General features: G+C 49.3%; 1 protein-coding gene and 1 pseudogene across 1 annotated transcript in view; one reads left to right on the forward strand and one right to left on the reverse strand.

The window, feature by feature from the left end:
• LOC138996190 (transmembrane protein 126A pseudogene) overlaps positions 1 to 19643 on the reverse strand; it is a 37595-nt pseudogene extending 17952 nt beyond the window's left edge.
• The window catches only part of PDZK1 (PDZ domain containing 1), a 31201-nt gene continuing 17513 nt past the window's right edge, over positions 7012 to 20699 (forward strand). The window contains exon 1 of the mRNA XM_070396834.1: positions 7012 to 7131. The gene's annotated coding sequence lies outside the window, so the exon portion shown is untranslated. The remainder of the gene's footprint in view (positions 7132 to 20699) is intronic.

Raw genomic sequence — 20699 nt, forward strand, 5'->3', positions numbered from 1 at the left:
GGAGGGGGGTTGGGTGAAAAAGGTGAAGGGATTAAGACCTAAAAATTGGTAGTTATAAAACAGCCATAGGATGCAAAGTACAGAATAGGGAACATAGTCAATAATAGTGTAATAACTATGTATGGAGCAGGTGGTGCTAGAGTTATTGGGGGAATCACTTCATAAATTATCACTATGCTATTCACCTGAAGCTGATATAAAATAATACTGAATGCCATTGGAAACGGGTAGGGGTGGGGTGGGGAGGCACATGTCCCAAGGACCACCGAGTTTCTCAGAAAGAGGCAATGGAGACTGATCCGCATTCCGAGTGCCTGGACTGGACCCGCAGGAACCCGGCGCGGCCTGCTCCTGCCTGCTCCTCTTTCCTTTCGGTGGCAAAGGATTGTGTACTGGGACACCTCAGCTGGGAGAAGGGAGAGGGAGGGAACAACAGTTGAAGTACCCTTTGCAGCCAGCTTGCGAGTGTTAATAATTCGCTGCTCTCAGGGGTTCTCAGGCCTCCGCTGACCTGCTACCTGGTTGGTGAGAAAGACCAGGTCAGCAACCAGGTAGGGCCATACTGTGTGAGGCAGTGATGGCGAACCTATGACACGCGTGTCAGAGGTGACACGCGAACTCATTTTTTTGGTTGATTTTTCTTTGTTAAATGGCATTTAAATATATAAAATAAATATCAAAAATATAAGTCTTTTACTATGGTTGCAAATATCAGAAAATTTCTATATGTGACCTGGCACCAGAGTTAAGTTAGGGTTTTTCCAAATGCTGGCACGCCGAGCTCAAAAGTTTCGCCATCACTGATGTGAGGCAACAGAGGAGAGCGGCTTGGCGCCGCCCCCTGCACAGCTGTGAGCCATTGACCGCAGGTCTGCACGTCGACCCCGGCCTAACACATTTCTCCGGAGGCTGCAGACTACTCAGACGGCTTCTGCATGTGGTGGGTGAGGCCGGAGCAGCATGGAGGGTGAGTGAAAAGGGAGACGCAGGACAGGGACAGAAAACCACTGGAGCCTAAAGCGCCGGCTCTGAGTAAGTTAATGAGCTACTAAAAACGAGGTGATGCTGCGGTGATCAGATCTGAAGTTGGAGTGAAAACTTGGGGCTGTCAGAGATGGATCTCAATGTGCAGGTGGAGGCGGTGAACCTGTGCCCAGCCAGGCAGACAGCTGGACAGGAAGGGCTGGCCTCGGTGGTGAGAGCAGAACGTAAGCCACGGCTCTGCTACGAATTCGCGTGCCGTGGGCCAGTCACTTTATCTCTCTGGATCTTTGTTTCATAGTCAAGAAGTGAGGAGGTACAACTCAACAGCAAAACACTGAGCTCCCTGATTAAAAAATGGGCAAAGGCCTTGAACAGACATTTCTCCAAAGAAGACATACAAAAGGGAAATGAGCACATGGAAGGATGCTCAACCTTATTCCTTTTTAGGAAGATGCAAAGTAAAGCCATCAGATGTCACCTTATCCCCACTAGGATGACTATTATTAAAAAAACAACAACACAGAACATAGTAAGTGTTGGTGAGGATGTGGAGAAATGGGAACCCTGTGCATTGCTGATAGGAATGTCAAATGGTGCAGCTACTGTGAAAACCAGTATGGCGGTTCCTCAAAAAATTAAATATAAAATCACCATATGATCCAGCAATTCCACTTCTGGACACATACCCCAAACAATTGATAGCAGAGACTCAAACAGAGAGTTGTCCACGCATGTTCATAGCAGCATTGTTCACAGTAGCCAAAAGGTGGAAGTAATCCATTTATTGCCAGGTGAATGGATAAATAAAATGTGTTGTATACATACAATGGAATATTATTCTGCCTTAAAAAGGGAGGAAGTCTGATCTGTGCTACAACACGGATGAGCCTTGGAGACATTTGCTAAGTGAAATAAGCCAGCCACAGAAGGACAACTACTGCACGATTCCACTTGTCTGAGGTGAGGAGTCAAATCCATAGGCAGAGGGGAGAGTGGCCATTTCCAGGGCCTGGAGGGGAGAGAGACCATGAGCAGGGACTGCTCAATGCGTGTGGAGTTTCAGGTCGGGGAGATGAGATAGTTCTGGGGCTGGATGTGGTGCTGGGTGCATGGGAATGCACTTAATGCCTCTGCACTGTTTACTCAGAAACAGTTAAGATGGTAAATGTCACCACATTGAAAAGTATTGAGCTAGAAGATTCCTGCCAAGAGTACCGAGGTTCGCCACGCCAAGACAGGGATCCCTTCTGACTGCGGATACGCCGGGCAGGGCTGAGGGCGGCTAAAGCCATCAGGTAGGTCACGGCCAGCCTTGAAGAGCTGCTGTTCACCCCGGGGTGCTATACACATGTCATAACTGTTAACAGGCCTTCGTTCTTAACCTCATTAATTGTCTGGCATAATATACGTTCAGGAAAGTGCATAGAACCAAAACACACAGCTCAGATTTCATCTCAAGCACCTGGGTGACCACCACTCAGCTCAGGAGCTAGCCAGGGGTGGGCAAACTTTTTGACTCGAGGGCCACAATGGGTTCTTAAACTGGACCGGAGGGCCGGAACAAAAGCATGGATGGAGTGTTTGTGTGAACTAATATAAATTCAAAGTAAACATCATTACATAAAAGGGTACGGTCTTTTTTTTTTTTTTTAGTTTTATTCATTTCAAACGGGCCGGATCCGGCCCGCGGGCCGTAGTTTGCCCACGGCTGAGCTAGACTCTTGCAGCACCCCAGAAGGCAGGGCAGTGTGTTCCCACCTAGGCAGGCATCACCCAAAGTTCGGCCTGACATTCGGACAGTAACAGGGGTGGGCACAAGTAGGTTTACAGTTGTGAGTACACGAAACACAGTTTATTCTTGCATTATTATTTATTATTGTACTATTTATTAGTATTATTTGTCTTCTCATTATTGTTATTATTTCATATAATTACTTATGATTTATCTTTTAGGTACTTATAACTGGTAATTTAACTTGCTTTGCCCCCCCACCCCTTTATAAATGGAATCCCAGAATGAAAATAAACTGCACATAGCAACATGGATGAATCTCATACATATCATATTGATGAAATAAAACAGCCCAAGAGGAATATATCAGAGCAAATTATTGAAAAAAAAAAAAGAAAACACCCACCACTCTTTCCCCTGTTCTTTGTCATAAATCAACTGTTTTATTTGAATGAACGGGTCTGTGTTGAGACTTTCTAGAATATTCCATCGGTCCACTCATCTGCTTTGTGCCCATCCCATACTGTAGTAATTACTGCCACCCTACTGTCTTGTTACCTAGTAGACCAACTCCTTCCTTCTTCTTACTTTTCAGAACTAGCTCATCGAGGTCAAACAAAAGCCAAATAAACAAACAAACCCTGGGGGATTCTGATTGTAAATACACTGATCTGTAAATCAATTTGGAGAGAATTGACATCTTTACAGTGTTGAAGCTTCAAGCCATGGACATGGTATAACCTCCATTTATTTCAGTTTTCTTTAGTTGCTCTCAAGGATGTTTGATAGTTTTCTAAAAGTATGCGAGGGCACTGGTCCCCTCAGCCTTTGGGAGTCTGGGCAGAGCCTGGGCAGCCAGCCTGGCTGGAGGCAGGTCACTGCAGCCTTGGACAGACGGGCAGCTGTTTACCCTAGTGAATTGTACAACTACTGTATTATCAACTTCTCTGTGGGAAAATGTTGGGAAGCATCGAGAGGTCTTTCCAGGTTTCTGTTTCTGACCGTTTGCACAAAACTCCGTGTTGTGCGTGGGCAAGAACGCCACCAGGTGTCCTGAACTCCCAAGCTGCCCAGTGTGTACCTGCAGCCCGTTGACTTCCACCAGCCTATCTGTACCATGTGTGCCCATAAATGAAGAGGGCTTGTTCTTGCAAAAACATTATTAATGTGATTCTGTACTGAGCACTTTCCTGGTTCTGGGGGATGTACAAACGCCTTCTTAAGGCTTCAAGGAACGCTATGAGGTCGTTAGTATTACCTGTATTTCACAGAAGAAAAAGCTGGAGCTTTGGGAGGCAAAGTGACTGCGAAATGGTAGAACCATTTCCTCAAACATGACAGACTAGATCCTCTGAAAACCCTCCCTCTACAAAGTTTGTAGAAATACTGGGTGAAATACAGAAAACCATTTTTTAAAATAGTTGAACTTGGGAGAAGTTTTCTTCACAGGGTCACACGGGGACAGGAGACGAGACCAGGCACAGAGACCGGGGCAGAGCTGAGGGCCTCAAACAGCTGCGTTCGCCGGGAAAGGAAACCAGTCCTGTGGCGAGGAGTCATTCACTCACTCGTTAATCCAGTAACATGCTGAAAGCTGGCTGTAAGCTAGACTTGTATCCCAGGCACTGTGGGCTACAGCGACAGAACATAGAGCTCTGTGCCTGGGGGACTTATATTTTGGCGGGGGAGAGACAGAAAATACTTAATAAAGGTAAGTTAGCAGTATGATAGAAGGGGATCTGTTTATGGGAAAAACAGAACAAGGGAAAACGGATCAGGGAGAGTGAGGAAACCACTAGGGTGGCCTGGACTCTGGAAAAAACACACAAAATCTGTCCTGCAAAGTCCCAGCCTCGGATGTGCCAAGGCCGTCCCGCAGGCTGCTCACTGATGGCCTTCCTCATATTCCCACCGGTGGGAAGGGGCCCATGTTCCCGTTTGCCGAACTGAGGACGAGGCTGAGAAATCTCTCTCTCTTTTTAATCCTCACCCAAGGATACTTTTCCCATCGATTTTTAGAGAGAGTGGAAGGGAGAGGGAGAGACAGAGAGAAACACCAATGTGAGAGACACATCGATTGGTTGCCTCCCGCATGCCCCCAACCCAGGCTGGGAGCCTGCAACCGAGGTATGTGCCCTTGAGCAGAATCGAACCTGGGACCCTTTAGTCTGCAGGCCAACGCTCTAGCCACTGAGCCAAACCGGCCAGAGCAGGGCTGTCTTTTGTGTGTGTGTGTGTCATGCAACTTGTTTTGTTTTAGAAGTTTCAAGAATAAATATTACTCACTTATGCTCCTTAATTTGAAAATTATGGTACTATTTACATGTAATATAATTCACCTGTCTTAGGGGAACAGTTTGGTGAAATTCAATAATTGTAGACAATTGCATAGCCACCTCCTCACTCAGGCTATAGAACAGCGACCTCACTTTAAAGGTTCCCCTTTAGGTCCTTGATTTCCGTTGTTGTTAATCCTCACCCGAGGATATTTTTCCCATTGGTTTTTAGAGAGAGTGGGAGGGGGAGAGAAAGAGAGAGAGAGCAACATTGATGTGAGAGAGATGCATCGATTGGTTGCCTCCTGCACATGCCCTTGACCCAGAATCAAACCCAAGACCCTTCTGTGTATGCGCCAACACTCTAACCACTGAGCAACACCAGCCAGGGCTAGGTCCTTGATTTTAAGAGGGACATTGACAAATTGGTGGGGGTCCAGGGTGAGAAGTCTTGAAGTCATGGCATAGGCAGACCACCCTAAGGAATGAGGTTTATGGAGAATGTCCAGTCTTCCAGTATTTAAAGGCTGCGATGTATATAAAGAGTGAATTAGGGCAGCTCAGAGGGAGCCATCAGGACCTGTGGGTGGAAGTGTGAGATGTTTTGACTCAATATAAAAAAGAAACCTCCAGTCCTGGCTGGTGTGGCTCAGTTGGTTGGAGCGCCGTTCCGTCCACTGAAAGATTGCAGGTTCGATCCCCGGTTAGAGCACATACCCAGGTTTCAGGCTTGGTCTCTGGTCGGGGCCCATGCAGATGAATTACTGTAGATCAAGCACCTGGAAGTGGTAGTGGCAGAATTTGAACCCAGGTGTCCTGACTTTAAGTCCGGATTTCCCGTCCTCCCCTTTGCCTTGGGAGGTCTGCGGAGGCTCGGGCATAGCGTCAAGGTGGGGAGGGCCTGACCTGAGGTAGCTGCTCACGTGGTGGTCGGTTTTGAGCATTTCTTTTCCCCCCGGGCTCGGCCAGCATTGGCTGGGGACAGCCCGGCCCCGCGAAGACCAGGGCCCTGCCGGTGTGGGCGGAGGGCCACCCTCCTCAGCCTGTGGCTCGCTTGGCCTCGCCGCCTGGAGCCATCCCTTGCCCTGATTTCCAGTGTGGGCTGAGGATCCAGGTCCGCGAGAGCTGGGAGCGGGGTTGGCCTGTGTGGGTGCTGCTGATCGGGATCAGCTGCTGGCCATCTGGGGCCTGGGGCTGAGAGGAGCTCGTAGAAATGCCTTCCACCTACCTGGCCGGGCGTGTCTGCGAGGCTGAGTGTGAAGGGGAGACAGTTGAGAATAGAACAGCGCTCAGGTGAGAGAGGGGGTGGGGGAGGGACAGCGCTCAGGTGAGAGAGGGGGTGGGAGAGGGGGTGGGAGAGGGACAGCGCTCAGGTGAGAGAGGGGGTGGGAGAGGGGGTGGGAGAGGGACAGCGCTCAGGTGGGAGAGGGGGTGGGAGAGGGACAGCGCTCAGGTGAGAGAGGGGGTGGGAGAGGGACAGCGCTCAGGTGAGAGAGGGGGTGGGAGAGGACAACACTCAGGTGAGAGAGAGAGTGTATAACAAGAGGAAGGGAGCCTGGGCGATAGGAGCCATTTACTGCTCAACTCCCAGGGAGCAAGTGAGTGAGAGAACTCCCACTGCCGGAGAGAAAGGATGGGCCGTGGGGCCGTGGGAGGCTTTGCTGCACTGACTGGGCTCACTGGCCTCCTGCTGGGGGCGGCTGCACCGGTTCCTGCGCCCCAGCAAGACCTCAAGTGACCCTCAGCCCTGACCTTGGGGTGGGCGACAGCGGAGGCTCCTGGGCGTTGGGTGTTAGTTGGATGTGACCAGGCGTCTGCTGCAGGGAGAGACCCGACAGGACGGCAGAGGCACCTCCTCCCTGGCCGTCCTTCCCCTCCTCCCTGCCCTCCTTGGCTGGGAGGGGCTGGCAGGCAGCGGCATCCCGCAGGTTAGGCTGGTGGGTCAGTGCATTGGGTCTGCCCAGCCAGCTGGCAGGAAGCAGGACAGAGGTCACTTGAACTCAGACCATGTGTCCCTGTTAAATACATCAGCTTTTAAATCGATCTTTGTCCAAAGTCCAGTGAGTCCCACGGCCACAGCTCCCCAGCAGAGTGGATTCCCCAGAGGACCCGGCAGTGAGCGCTTCCTCCCAGAGCCAGGTAAGCACGGACTCTGAGTCCCCGAGGAGGACCGGACCAGGGCCTGAGCCACCGTCTTTCTTTTCCTTTTCCCTTTTCTAAGCGGCGGCTGGGCGTCCAGAGCAGCAGAGAGGCTGGTGGGGAAGGAGCCAGGAGCCAGGCCTGGTGGTGGTGGGGGGTGTGTGAGGGCTGTTCTCCTGGATTCTCTGCTTGAGATGCTCCAACACTTGCAGGGAGGCCGCCTCCCCACGGAGCTGGCCGCGGGTCTGTGGAGAAGGCTCTCCCAGGCTGCGGGGGGTTTGATGTGCGGCCAAGGGGAGGGAGACGACAGGCCGCACAGGCCCCGGGGAGGTGCTCACGGTACCTTCCCGCTGGGCAAGGCTTGGGCGTTAGAGATTTTCTTAAAGGACACAGCCTACTGCAACTGGATCATAAAGAAAGGCACCGCTCTTCTTTTCATTCCATGACGCACTGAGACACGGGGAAGCAGTGGGTTTGCGGGCTGGCTGAGTTTTAACTGTAGATCTCCAGGCTCTCCCCTTTGGAACTCCTAGTCCTGTGGGTTTTGTGTGGGTCTGAAAAGTCTTGGTTTGATGAATCCTCACCCAGATGATTCTCGTGTGCGCGCAGGTTTGGGAGTTTCTTTCCTAAGCAGCGGGGTCTAGGGACTTCAGTGTGACTTTCGTCCGCCCTAAGGGCTCACCCGCTGAGGAGAACCGGCTCTGGCTGGCTCCTCGGGCCCAGGCCCTGCGAGCTTGCACTGCACGCTCTCACTCCTCACCAGTGGTCACAGGGCTGATGTCTCAGGTCCTGGGTGTCTGGGCATCTGGAGTCGCATGCTCTCTCCTGAAGCGAATAGCTCGGGGACTTTGAGTCTGTGTGTTATGACTAAGTACATTGGTCTTATCTCGGATTCCTTTGCACGTTCTTGGCACCATAAACTAGGAAATTGCTAGTAATGATGTCTCGTGTCCATAGACAGCTGCCTCTCATCCAGGGAAGGAACGCGAGGCGGAATCCCAATCACCTGGGATGGTGCAGTAGTTAGTGACAGGCTAGCGGACAAGCCACTGAGCCAGCTGGGCCTCGGTTTTATCGTCTACCATAGGCTCTCGTCTTCTGCTGAAGGCTGTACTGAAAGTAAAATTATAAATATGTGTTTGAGCAGAAACACAAATGTGCTTACGTTTCTTTTTTAAAAAAGATTATCTATTGTTGAAAGTATTACAGATGTCTCCCTCTCCACTGGCCCCCTCCATCCTGCCCCCAAGCCTTCACCACACTATTGTCTGTGTCCATGGGTTATGCATATATGGTGAATCTCTTCCCACCCCGAGCCCTGCCTGCCTTCTGAGGTTCGTGTCTGTTCCATGCTTCTATGTCTCTGAATCTATTTTGTTCATCAGTTTATTTTGTTCGTTAGATTCCACAAAACATTCCTAATGATGTATCCAAAGGCTCTGGATGAGCAGGAGACACCGCCTTGGGGCTAGTCGGAGACCTTGTCCCGTCTGTTAATCTTATCGAGCTTCTATTTACTCATCTGTGATAAGGAGCTGAGACTTCACGATCACCTCTGTTCTTCCCAGCCGACCAAGTAGAATAGATCCTGGGGCTTTGCAGACTGGCTCCTTCCTGTCACTTGGGTATGAATGACAATGCCAGCTCCCCAGTTTCCCCCTCCACCCCGTCACCGTGCCCCTCAGAAGTAGCCTTTTGCTCAGAAACCATCTTGTTTACTTCTTAGATGCCACCTTTGCCAGGTGTTCAGCTTCAGGAGAGCAGGGATCTTGTCCTTTGTGTCATCCCTGCTCCTAGAACACCGGCAAGAGGAGATGCTGAGCTATCTGGATAAACTGAAGGAACTACAAGGATAGAATCAGGCTGTTTTCATAAGTTGCTCCAAAGGAGAGGAGGTTGAAGAATTCAGATACTCTCTCAGGTCATCTGTGGTCCCAAGTCTGATCATTCGGGAATGGGCGTCTCTATTTTACAACTTGGTTAAATGATTTTCACATTTGTTGCACAGGAATTTGATGAGAGTAGCAAGTTAGAGCTAGACGTATTTCCCTTACATCTCGCAGCGCCTCACCCTGGTCCTTCACGAGAGACGGCTCAGATCTCTCTCCTCTCTGCCTGGTGGGAGTCATGGCTACATGATTAGGGGTATGGGTGCTGGAACTGGACGCCTGCATTCCTGAGCAGACGGATTCTCCCTCTCTAAGTCTCCATTTCCTCACAGTCCAGCAGGAGTAATGGAACCTGCTTCCTAGTGCTACGAGGATTGGAGGGGAGAAGGCACTTTGGGCCTAGCACACCTGCAGTGTATTCTGATGATCTTCACACAGCTTTGTGAGGGGCATGATCTGGGGAAGGAAGGAACCTGGCAGTGGCAAGGAACTTTGATAAACAGGAAAAGGCACCTGTTAGCTTTTCTTTCTTTTCTTTTTTTAAAAAAAATATTTTTATTAATTCAGAGAGGAAAGGAGAGGGAGATAGAAACATCACTGATGAGAGAGAATCACTGATCAGCTGTCTCCTGCACGTCCCCTACTGGGGATTGAGCCTGCAACCAGGCATATGGTCTGGACTGGAATTGAACCCCAGACCTTCAGTCTGCAGGCCCAGGCTTTATCCACTGAGCCAAACCAGCTAGGGCCACCTGCTAGCTTTTCAATGACAGTGAGGGAGGGCTGCTCGTGGTCTGAGACCACCAGCTTCTCAGGCTCCAAGCCTCATGGACACTGAGGTCCTCAGGAATCAACAGGACTGAGTGTGAGGCACTTTACAGTCTGACCGTCATCCTTGCCACATAAACCTGTTCTCCGGGTGCTCGGAGCCACTCACCACTCCTGAACGCACCTGTGCTGCTTCTCTCGCCTGGGATGCCTTCCTCCTCCAGCCTAACCACCCGAGCTTCCTAACATCTTCCTCGTGGTTGGGAGGCTGGGAGGTGGTGGAAGGAGCCCAGACTCAGTTGGGTTTGAATCCAAGTTCTGCTTCGTATCCAAATAGCCATGGGAAACCAACTTAACCTTCCAGAGTCTTTGTTTGCTTTTTTCCTTATAAAATGGGATTAAATGAGAACTCATAAAGGGCACCTCAGCTGGTGCGTGGAGCCTCATGGGAGCTCAATATGCATGTGTAACAACCACAGGTTTCCTTTTTTTCTTTTTCAATTACAGTCGACATGCAACATTATACTAGTTTCAGGTGTACAACATGGTGATTAGATATTTATATAACTTACGAATGAAGTGATCACCCCGATAAATCTAGTTCCCATCTGGCCTCATACACAGTTTTTACGATATTATTAGCGACATTCCCCGTGCTGTGCTTTCCACCCCTGTGACTGTTCTCATAACTGGCAATTGGTACTTAATCCCTTTCACCTTTTTCACTCATCCCCCAACCAGCCCCTCTCATCTGGTGACCATTTTGTTCTCTATATCAATGAGTTTGTCTCTGCGTAAAACATGTATTTTTCAATATTCAGCACCCACTGCGCTCTGGGCTCTGTGAGGGCAGGACAGTAACGAATCTGGATTGAGCCTCAGTGTCTGCCCCACAGTAGGTACTAACTATAACCTATTGATTGTATAAATGATATTTGACATTCAGACGATGGAGTGGTACCTTCAGACCATGCTGGTCAGGAAAGGATTTGTAAATAATCTAGAATTTGAACCTGGCCTTGAGGATGGGTAGGTCTTGAATTCATTCATGTGTGAAAACTGTTTGCTTAGGACCTACGCTGAGTGGGGACAGGTCTGGGGCAGAGCAGGGGCCCGTGGGAAGGCAGGCTCGGTGCCTGCAGAGTAGAGCTGCATGTAGGGCTGGGTCATGCGGAGCCTCAAAACCAGAGCCAGGCACCCGGGGGCTTGCAGACACCACTGCCCTGGGGCCACCCGTGCCCAGCCATGGGGAACCCACCGTGTCCTTCCACTTGGCTGCCCATGCCAGCCCTCGAGCTGTTGGCAGACAAAGTCCCAAAGACAGCAGACACTCCCGCGCTCTCAGCCCCGGGGAGAGAGGATCTGGTTACAGAGGTTCCTGCTCTCACAGAACACTCCGGATTTATGTGCCAGGTGGTGACCTCACACCCATGATGGCCCAGGAGGCAAGTCCGTCTATGGGGAGAAATTCGATGACAAGAATTTCATCCTGAAGCCCATCTGTCCATGGCAAAGGCTGGACCCAGCACAAGGGCTCCCAAGTTTTCTCTGCACCCCCAAGCCTGAGAGGGTGGGTGGCCAGTGTGTGGTCTTTGCCAGGTGAGCGACGGCATGGAGGTTGTGGCAGCCATGGAGCCGGGGTCCAGGAAGGGCAAGGCCAGCGGCAGACCCGCATTGCTCACTGGGGACGCCTCCAATCAGTTTGACTTGGGTTTTATATTACCCATCGACCATTCCTTCTGTCGCCAGGAGAGCACCCCTGCACCCCATCTGCTTGGAATGTTCTGTCACCTTCGTACTCTTGCTGCAGCTCATTGGGTTCCATATTGTCCTCACCACTTGCCAGTCCAGCTGGATTGCAGAGCTCAGTGTATGATTATGAAATAAAAAGAAAACAACAACAAAAAGTGAGGGGGTAGAAATGCAAGTTCAAAGGATCTTGTAGAACAAGATGCCAGTTTAGGAGGATACCTTTGTTCCAGAAACTCTCAGCATGGCCTGGGCGTTTTCAGGCACCAGTCCTATCAGCAGGAGTGGACAGTGGTCCTTTCTATGAGGCATCTCTGTTTCCACACGATAGTGACTCCATCTCTCTCCCAATGTACAGAACACTTAGGTAATCAAGTAAAGTGTGAAAGACTTTGAACTCCAGCCTGTAGTCCTGCCATATAGGACATAGTGCTGTTCATGGTGGCCGGGACAGATGATTCCATTCCTTATCAGAAATCAGAAATCAGAATTGAATTACTCACCCAGCCGGCATGACTCAGTGGTTGAGCGTCAGCCTATGAGCCAGGAGGTCATGGTTCAATTCCCTTCAGGGCACATGCCCAGGTTGCAGGCTCCATCCCCAGTGTAGGATGTGCAGGAGACAGTCGATCAATGATTCTTTCTCATCAATGTTTCTGTTTCTCTCCCTTCCTCTCTGAAATGAATAAAAATACAGTGGGGCCTTGACTTATGAGTGTCCCGACTAACGAGTTTTTTTGAGATACGAGCCGTTTCTCGGCCGATTTTTTGCTTTGAGTTGCAAGCTCAAAAAAATTTGGGTTATGAGCCAGCTTCAGATACCCCACCGCTAGTTGGCACAGTGAACATCACAGTGATTTGACATACGAGTAATTTGAGTTATGAGCTCCGTCACGGAATGAATTAAACTTGTAAGTCAAGGCCCCACTGTATACTAAAAAGTAGAAAAAAATCTATCTATCTATCTATCTATCTATATAAAAGAATTGAATTCCTCACTGGACCTATGATCACTCTTCTCCACATAATTCTCCATGAAATGCATTTCATTAATTTCCCGCATTTGAAATCTATTGGTTGGGAAGACCAAACAGTAGCTATCATAGTGGGCAAGTACAGTTAGAAAATACTTATTTTAGGGCCCCACTTATCCTATTTTTAAATTTTTAATTAAAAATTAATACACTTGAGTGTTTGAATTTCCACCAGTCTTGCCTTTTTCCAAGGAGGGATCCAGGTGGCCTTCAAGATATAGGATCTGCTCTGGTTAAAACATTTCTGAAGAATAACATTGAACTGCCTTCATCGCTCCCTTGATTGAGACACCTGTAGGTGCCAGCTGAGGCCGCTGGGATTCCTTTCCTGCTGTTGGAGGACACAGCTGTGCTGAGGCCCGGGCAGGCTCTGGGGAAGGCAGCGATGCCTGGTGCGGGGCCGGGAGCCCGGATAAGTGGGGCCCTAAAATCTGTATTTTCTAACTGTACTCGCCCACTATGATAGATACTGTTTGGTCTTCCCAACCGATAGATTTCAGGGCTGCTGGCCATGGAGAGTCCCTGGCTGGTCTAGAGCTGCTGACTACATCCCCAGTCTCCACCGATTATGTTTCCCAGCAAAAGTCTAGGGTTGTCTGTCCGCTCTTCACACATGCACGCAGAGGCTGGCGGAGAAGCCTTCCCCGCAAGGGCACGGTGTGCGTGTGCGCCTGCTGACGCGTCCCGGGAATGCTGCTTGCTCTTCGCCGAGGTGCCGGGGATTTCACCCACCAGCCTGGGCTTCAGTGCACAGTGAACAGCTCGCAGGTGGAACGTGACCAGGGCTCTGGCCCTCTCTCCCCCTCATGCCTCCATGAGCCAGAAATCATTTACTCCACGGTTCCATCCCAGGTTGTGCATTCCATAGACTCAGTAACTAGGGTTAAATATTACTCATCTGCTGTTTTGCTAAGTTTTGCTGTTTAGTGTTTTCCTGGCTCAAGGGTTGGTTACATAAGTGCCTTATGAGGAGGGGCTGTCTTTTCTTTATAGTCAGATACCGACTGCATCACTGATTCCTAATTACTATTAGATAAGATGGGGGTGAGGCCAGAGTACTCGTGACTAACAGCGTGAATCACCGCAGAGTAGAACAATCCTGTTACATCTGGACTTTGGGAGATCAGCAAGGAGGATACTCCTAGGCTGTCTCTCCTGATGGACGTCACTGGCCTGGCCATCGCTGGCTTCCCCAGCACCCTCCTGTTGGTCCACCTCCCAGCAGAATGCTGCTCATCCCGCATCCTTTCTCTCATCTGTTGGAAATCAGTGGTGCTGTCCTGTGAATGAGCCTGTTCCCTAGCTCCTCCCTGGTTACCATGATTCACACGTGGGCCAGATATCTCTCTATGAGGCAGCTGCCCCTCACTCATCTTCTCCACCCTTGTCTGTTCCGTGGGTCCCTTTGCTGGGGGACCCTGGGCTCACATCTGCTAGGGCCCATCTCTTGCAAGTGGGGACTGGCCAGCTTCGTCTGAAGTTCTGTGAAAGTTCCCTGGGATCCCAGACCTCCTTGACACAGCATTTGGTGCTATCTTTGCAGTCCCCTAGCTCTCAGTCTTTATGATACTTCTGGGCTCAGGGAAATCTGAGTTTATTATTTGAGCTTTAAAATTTCATGGTGAACAAAATTGTCAGCCCTGGCCTTTTAGCAGCTAAAACGAACTTTGTGCACTAGCTGGTTTGGCTCAGTGGGTAGAGCATTGGACTGCCGACTGAAGGGTCCCGGGTTCGACTCCAGTCAAGGGCACATGCCCAGGTTGTGGTCTGGATCCCCAGTAGGGGGCGTGCAGGAGGCAGCCAATCAATGATTCTCTCTCATCATTGATGTTTCTAGATCTTTCTCCCTCTCCCTTCCTCTCTGAAATCAATAAAAATATATTTAAAAAACAATAAAGCAACAACAAAACAAACTTTGCAGAGGTGGTCTGGAGAGAGTAGACAGAACCCGGTAACTGAGGTGCTTGCCCATCCCTGGTCCATCATTCAGTCTCTACTTCTCAGCTTCGAGCAGAAACCAGGAGCGCTGCTCAAATGTTCTTTCAGAAAAGGAGCTTCCCACGGCCCCCGGGGACAGGGACGGGTGTGCGTGGCCTGGCTCTCTGTCCCAGAGACTGCGCTTCGATGCTTTCCATGTTCTAGCTAAGGCCCTTCACCTTGTCCGTGCGCATTGTCCATTCTGGGCGCACTTCTGTCTTTGGCTCAAAATGAAGGAAGTCGCTCATGTTCTCACAGCGGCACATAGTGGCACCAGGATTACAAACTGGCTTTAGACTTAGCACTCTAGTTTTTTGAATGTTCTTTACCTAGACTAGAGTGCTGGGGAAGATGGAAAGAAAAATTCAGACTCCCTTCCCATCAGCCACGTACCCATCCGGCCGCTGCAGGCTTTTCCTTCCCGGAAACTGCTCTGTTCCAAAGATCTTTAAGATGGCGTTTCCCATGTGAGCCTCTTAATTTTTGAAACTGCTCCCCTAACCCCCTCTTATCCCCTCTCCCTGTTCACCAGTCCCTGAAACACTTGTCTGTCCTGGCTTCTCTTACCTGCCAATTCACATGGACCACAGTCTCACTTTCCAGCTCTGTGCTCAGGTGCATGTAGAAATCCTCACCTCCAGCCTTCTGTGTTTCAACATGTCAAAACCCAACTTGGGGTAGGTATGACCACTTCCTCCTCCTATTCTTGTTGTACACTATGTTTAGAAAAGCCATGAGAAACCATGCTGTTTGGTCAGCTATAAATTCACGAGATCTATCTATCCATCTAATATAAAAATGTATTTAATCTAAGTGGTTAGAATTTTTTATTCAATGTGTTGACCCATTGTAGTGAAACCATGCTTTGCGATTGGAAATCCTTTAACTGCCATTCCAGTTGATAGCTGTTTAGTTTACACAGAAATTCTTTTTTTTTTTTTAATATATTTTATTGATTTTTTACAGAGAGGAAGGGAGAGAGATAGAGAGTTAGAAACATCGATGAGAGAGAAACATCGACCAGCTGCCTCCTGCACATTTCCCACTGGGGATGTGCCCGCAACCCAGGTACATGCCCTTGACCGGAATCGAACCCAGGACCCTTCAGTCCGCAGGCCAACGCTCTATCCACTGAGCCAAACCGGTTTCGGCAACACGGAAATTCTTAAAAGTCCGAAATAGCTGACAGCTTTTTAAAATGGGAGCATTTTGCTGGATTAAAGACTTAAATTTAAGACTCAATACCATAAACCCCTAGAAGAAAACATAGGCAGTGAAATTTCTGATATTTCTCTTAGCCATATTGTGTTCTGATATATCTCCTTGGGCCAGGGAAACAAAAGAAATAAACAAATGGGACTACATTGAACTAAAAAGATTTTTGCACAGCAAAGAAAACCGTCAACAAAACAAAAAGACAACCCACTGAATGGAAGAATATATTCACCAGTGATAAATCTGATAGGGGTCAATATCCAAAATTTATAAAGAACTCATCCAACTCAACACAGAAAAACCAACCTAATTAAAAAATGAGCAAAGGACCTGAGTAGAAACTTCTCCAAAGAAGACATACAGATGACCAATAGGCACATAAAGAGATGCTTAACGTCACTAATCATCAGAGAAATGCAAATTAAAACCACAATGAGATATCACCTCATATCTATTAGAATGGCTATCATCAATAAATCAACAAGTGCTGGCGAGGATGTGGAGAAAAGGGAACCTTTGTCCACTGCTGGTGGGAATGCAGATTGGTGCAGCCATTGTAGAAAACAGTATGGAGGTTCCTCAAAAAAATTAAAAATGAAACTGCCTTATTGACCCAGTGATTCTACTTCTGGACATATATCTGAAGAAACCCAAACCACTAATTTGAAAGAATATATGCACCTCTATGTTCATTGCAGCGTTATTTACAATAACCAAGATATGGAAGCAACTCAAGTGTCCATCAACAGATGAGTGGATAAAAACGTGGTGGTACATGTATACAATGAGTCATAAAAAAGAATGAAATCTCACCACTTGCGACAGCATGGATGGACCTCGAGGGTATTATGCTAAGTGAATAAGTCAGTCAGAGAAAGATAAGTACCACATGATTTCAATTATATGTGGAATCTAAAGAACAAAATAAACAAAATTGAAACAGACTCATAGATACAGAGACCTGACTGATGGTTGCCAGAGGGCAGAGGGGCTTGGGGACTGGGTGAAAAAGGTGAAGGGATTAAGAAGTACAAATTGGTAGTTATGGTTACAGGGATGTAAAGTACAGCACAGGGAATATAGTCAATAACATTGTAATGACTGTGTATGGTGACCATGTACTGGAAGTACCAGGGAGAACACTTTATAAAGCATATGATTGTCTAACCATTATGCTGGATGCCTGAAATTAATACAAAATAATATTGCATGTAAACTGCAATTGAAAAAAATTTAAGATGGGGACATTTTGCGTCAATTTCTTGAGAAATCTGTCACACCGGGCTCTTCCTCACAAGAACTGTGAGTAGCAGCTAATCCACAGTCCTCTCCTGGCGGCTTCACTGATTAATTAGTTTGAGCTCAGTGGCTATTTTGGTCCATATTCTCAAAGTTCCTGTTTTCCTGCTTTGCGGGAAAGATGGAAGCTGAGGTAAGTGACCTTATTTTCCCAAATATATATATTTCAGAGAGGGAGACAAAGACAGAAACATCAGTGATGAGAGAGAATCATTGATCCACTGCCTCCTGCACCCCCTCCACTGCGGATGGAGCCTGCAACCCAGGCATGTGCCCTGACCGGGAATCGAACTGTGACCTACTGGTTCATAGGTTGACACTCAACCACTGAGCCAGGCCTTATTTTAATCTCATTTTTCTCCTGCCTAGCATAAGTATTCCATCTCATCAAGGCTAAACCCATGTCCTTGCCCTCCATATCCTCATCCCTTATATACAAACATGCTGATGTTTTCTCAACATTCAAAATAAAACCATCCACCAACCCTGCTTTCCCCTCAAACGACTAGCCCAACTCTCATTGATCTGTTTTAAGATGCATCTATATTCATTGCCTGTTATTAACTATCCACTTGTTTATTAGTCCCTTATCCATCTTGGACTTCCATTTTCTAAACTGAGTGGCACTTCCTGTTTTCAATGTCATTTGGCTTTGTTAGCTCTCCTACCATGAAATTCGTCTTTTAGTTCCGACTCTGCTGTAAAATCCTGGCCCTCTGATGATTCCTTCTCTGCGTCATCTTGTCGATAAGCACAGGCATTACCCCAGGCTCTCTCCTGGGCCCTCTTCCTGTTGTGGTCTCACTCAGGGCCTTTGCCTCGCACAGCCGTGCAGACTCTAGTCCACCGTCTCCTGAGCTCAGGGCCCACCCTCTTGTCTGCCGGCAGGACGTGCTGCCAAGTCCTCTGATTTAAACCCATCTCATTCCTCATGACCACTCCACTGTGTGATATCACTTTCCTGCCAGTCCCCAAGGCATGGTTTTCTTCCACATCTTCCCTTTCCAACAGCCGGCCCAGTGGGTAGCATCATTCAGAAGATCTAACAACCTCCCGGCTGTCATAACAGCCTATCGCAGACCGGCTGGCTTAGCAACAGGGATTTGTGTCCCCGCAGTTCTAGAGGCTGAAAGTCTACGATTTAGGTGTTGGTAGGATTGGTTTCTCCTGAGGCCTCGCTTCTTAATTGTGTCCTCACATGGCCTTTTCTCTGAGTAAAAGCACTCCTGGTGTTTCTTTCTCTTATAAGGACGCCAGTCCAACCCTTATGATCTAATCCTATATCAGTGATGGCGAACCTATGACATGTGTGTCAGAGGTGACACGCGAACTCATTTTTTTGGTTGATTTTTCTTTGTTAAATGGCATTTAAATATATAAAATAAATATCAAAAATATAAATCTTTGTTTTACTATGGTTGCAAATATCAAAAAATTTCTATATGTGACATAGCACCAGAGTTAAGTTAGGGTTTTTCAACATGCTGACACGCTGAGTTCAAAAGGTTCGCCATCACTGTCCTATATAATAAAAGGCTAATATGCAAATCGACCAAACTGCGGAACTACTGGTCGCTATGACACGCACTGACCACCAGGATGCAGATGCTCAGTGCAGGAGCTGCACCCTGGTGGTCAGTGTGCTCCCATGGGGGAGTGCCGCTCAGCCACAAGCCGGGCTCATGGTTGGCGAGCGCATGGTGAGTGCAGCAGTGGTGGCGGGAGCCTCTCCTGCCTCCTGGGTAGAGCTAAGGATGTCTGACTGCGGCTTAGGCTGTCAGACATCTCCCGAGGGCTCCCAGACTGCTAAAGGGTGCAGGCTGGGCTGAGGGACCTCCCCCCGCCCTCCGCCACAGTGCATGAATGTCGTGCACCGGGCCTCTAGTTTAGCCATAATTGTCTCTTTATAAGGCCCTCTCACCAAATAGAGTCACATAGCAGGTTAAGGCTTCAACATGTGGATTTTGGGAGGGACACAGTTCAGACCGTAACAGAAAGGTAGTCTAGGGCTTGACAGGCATCAAGATCGATTCGTAGAAAAAACTGAGCTCAGGAGTAAATTCAGGGAAAGCATGCAGCCGGCCCTCCGGAGAAGCAGGCAGCAGGAGAAGTGACTGCCGAGTGAGAATGTTCTCGGAACTCGGAACCGAGAGGAGCCCGGAGCACAGCTGCTCACATTGAGCTGCGGCCCCAGAGACCTCACTGCCCAGGGACCTCTTCCTGCAACAGAAGCCCTGAACCCACAACAGAGCTGCGAGCGGGAGGATTCGGGAGCGGAGCGGGCCCATGGCCCTGGCTCGGGCCTCCTCCCCCTGGTCATGGCCAGGGCGAATAAATATTTTGAACGTCTGCATTGTCCTGTCTGAGGCCATCTCCGCGTGGAGAAATGTGAGGGCACAGGGGTGAAGAGTGGACCCAGTCTGTCACTCAGTCCTCCCTGCAGTCCTCCCACTCCCTTGCCTCTGCACCCTCATGGCTACCACAGCGGGTCAGGGTCAGGCTCAGGCTCGGTTGAATGGAGTCGGGTTATTACAACAGCCTTTACCTGGCTGGCCTCCAGGGCGTCTTTGCTCCAGTTCATGCCGCCTACCATTCTTGGAGCCCAACTCTGACCCTGTGACTCTTCGCTTATCTGCCTTGAGTGGTGCCCACTGACTATCACAGCAGAGGCCAGATTCCCCGGGCTGATATCCAAGGCCTTTACAGTCTCATGTGTCACTCATGAGTTCTCTCCTGTCGGCTGTCCTTCAGCCACAGTGGGTTTGAGCCCATCTTTGATCAAACTGAGGAACTTCGCCGCTGCCATGCGTGATGTCCACACTATTCTCTTTGTCTCAAACGTTCTCTTCCTACTTCTGTGTCTGCTGAAGTCATCACGGTGTAAATGAAACCCGAGCTCATTTGGAAAGCTTCCCTTCACTTGTCTGATGTCACAGGTCTCGGGGCTTTTGTACGCTGCTCACAGTGGCAGCTATGTTGGCACTAAAGCTTCCCCTTCATCCCTACTCGGCGATAAAGTCCCTTGAGAACAGAGGTGGTGTTTTACTTTATCCCGGCAACCACTGAACAGTGTTTTGCATGTAAGTGTGAGGCGAACGTTTGTGGCATTAACAGGTGAAATCTGTTCATCGGTTGGTTGCCTCCCGTCCCAGGTACGTGCCCTTGACAGGGACTGGAACTTGAGACCCTTCAGTGAGCAGTTCGAGGTTCTAACCACTGACCTACACCGGCCAGGGCAGTCTTTGCCATTTTGTAGAGAGACGATTAAATTGGGCATCAAGAGGGCTGAGCTCTGGTCCAGCTCCAGCCCTGGGTCTAGTCCACATGCATGATCCTGAGTCAACTCTCAAACCCGCCTCCCCCTGCCCCCGGCACCCCCGCCCCTGCAGCTCTGCGGAGGGGCTGGAGGCCTGAGCCCGGAGAGGCTCCTGGGAGCGTTGAGACCCCACAAGTGAAACCAAATGGCAGGGGTCCAGCTGAGTTGTTTGTGTGCGCGGGGCTGGAAGCCGCGGGGCCTGCAGCGGGCTAGCTGGGGGGAGAGGCCACCTCACTCAGTCCCCGTGTGGGGGAGGCCGCAGCGAAGCGCACCTGCCCTGGGACCCTGCGCGTCAAACGTGCTCTGTCCTGAGATAGTTGC

Source organism: Myotis yumanensis, unplaced genomic scaffold (assembly GCF_028538775.1).
Source record: "Myotis yumanensis isolate MYYU_CA2020_CCGP unplaced genomic scaffold, mMyoYum1.0.hap1 SCAF_17, whole genome shotgun sequence".
Lineage (NCBI taxonomy): Eukaryota > Metazoa > Chordata > Mammalia > Chiroptera > Vespertilionidae > Myotis > Myotis yumanensis.